The 2,057-nt window shown below is 41.8% G+C and overlaps 1 protein-coding gene across 1 annotated transcript in view; it reads left to right on the top strand.

Annotated features, from left to right (window-relative positions):
• brinp2 (bone morphogenetic protein/retinoic acid inducible neural-specific 2) overlaps positions 1–2,057 on the top strand; it is a gene marked incomplete at its 5' end in the record, with an annotated part of 97,383 nt that overhangs the window by 50,806 nt on the left and 44,520 nt on the right.

Raw genomic sequence — 2,057 nt, 5'->3', positions numbered from 1 at the left:
TGGGAATCATTGTGTTTTTGTTACGGCACCTTATGTGGAGCCTGCCATGTCTCTACAGTAGCCCAGAACGGACAAACCAAACACTGGTCTTTCACATTATTTTTTTTTTTGCAGCCACCGTAGTTTTCCTACACACGTCACAGCTTGTTCTCATTTCTAGGCTCTCAGATACAGACGCGTGTGGTGTTCAGGTAGTTGCAACTTAACTGCTAGATGCCACTAAATCCTACACACAGGTCCTTAAGGCAAACAATTTGATTGTCTCACATGACAAACCACACAACAACAAACCTTTTGTTCTTAGGCGTCCCCTGTTTAAGACAACAACACTGCCTGCTTTGTTTTCTGACGTATCGGAAGGAATAGTAGCAGTAGTAAGAGTAGCAGTAAGTGTATAGGAGAGGGATGAGAAAGAGTAACAAGTTGTTTTAATACTATTATTAATGGTGAAAGCTATAATTAGAATAATAAGTCATTAGAATTTATGCAGAAATAGTGTGGAGGCCTTTCCCCCCTCCTGTGATTTAAAAAGAAAAACTTCACAGCAGTGTGAGTCATGTGTACTGACCTAACTTATCTTGTCAACTTAAGTTGATAATTAAAGAAAAGTTAAATGAGAATTCAATATTGTCTCAACCTATTCGCTCTTGAAAAAAAAACAAAACCTCTGGCTTACAGTTTTCCTCAGTGGAACTCAGCCTGTTATTAGCGTACTTTTTGAGACTGCTGCATTACCTGACATAATAAAATAATGTGTTACAGAGTTTCGAGCCAATAATGTGAAAGTTGTGTCTTAGCACGGTGAGCCACAGCCATCAGGTGTACAGTCGCAGTCTTGTTAAATCCATTTCCACCGAGCCGGGCTGCCTTATCGAAACTATTCATCACAGCGAGCAAGGCACAGGTGTGTGATGTAATGGCGGCAATGATGCAGAACAATTCAGGCGTCACTTCCTAAATTGGCAGAATCTTCTTCTTCTCCTTTTTTTTTTTTAGTTTTTTGCTACATCTCAACACATCACCAGCTCACTTCATAATGACTTGGAAGGTGTAGGCAGGATTTAATTGGAGACAGGTTTCTGGCAGCTTTTCTTAAACTTTGCGGGGTGTGTTGTGTGTCCCTGCAGAGTTCAGGTGATTGTGTGTGCTGCCATTTTTTCGGAAATTGCTTAGTGAGTGGCATTACAGAGGTAAACAGCATTTCTGTGCATTCGCTTAGCCTCATTTTGACAGCACTTTGACTTTGCAAAGTTGCTCTTTTTTCTTCTTTGCTGCATATTAAATCTTTATAAAGATGCACTGACAGATATTGAAAGGCGAGGAGGAAGACATGTAATTGCCAGGCTTTTTCTTGTTTCGCTGACGTTCTGGTTTTTGTCAGGAGCTTAACTTTGTGCTTGTTTGTCATAAAAAATGAGGCCTTTAGTACGTTTGGAGGATTGTGTGTTTGAGTAACGAGCTGAAACTATCATGGAAGGGCCCTTCTGTTTGTTGTGTCTACACACAAGGACAGACAAGCATGTAGTGTACACCCACATCCAGGGGGTCATCAAAGTTTTATCTAATTTTAAGGAACACACACACAAAAACCATTTACACATTCACACACTTAACCAGATAGACCACACAAGGCAGAGAGAGGGTAATCTACATGGCACATATTGTTTGACTTTTCAGAGCCCCCGTCTTACTATCCCTCTTTTGCATCTTCTCTCTTTTTCACACACACACACACACACACACACACACTCACAGTGGTTTTTGGCTTCCGGGGGTGCCTAGGAAGTTGGGCTGAATCTCATCTGCTGGGATGGGCTGATAAATTTATTGTGGCGAGGGGAAAACAACTGCGAGGATTGTGTGTGTGTCTGTGTGTGTGAGAGGTCGTTTGTGTGTGTCAGAGAGACAGAAGGAGGACATGGAAGAGACTAAATCATGGTATGTGTCTGTGTGTGAGAGGAAAGAGGAGAATAATACCCTCAAACCTCAGCCACTCACCATTTCCTCAATTCAATACCCAAAGCTGGCTTGATAGCTAGCCACACACACACACACAC

Source organism: Morone saxatilis, unplaced genomic scaffold, assembly GCF_004916995.1.
Source record: "Morone saxatilis isolate NCDOM2014 unplaced genomic scaffold, NCSU_SB_2.0 Contig23, whole genome shotgun sequence".
NCBI lineage: Eukaryota > Metazoa > Chordata > Actinopteri > Moronidae > Morone > Morone saxatilis.
The sequence above is the reverse complement of the archived record's forward strand: the minus strand, read 5'-3'. Positions and strand labels throughout refer to the sequence as shown.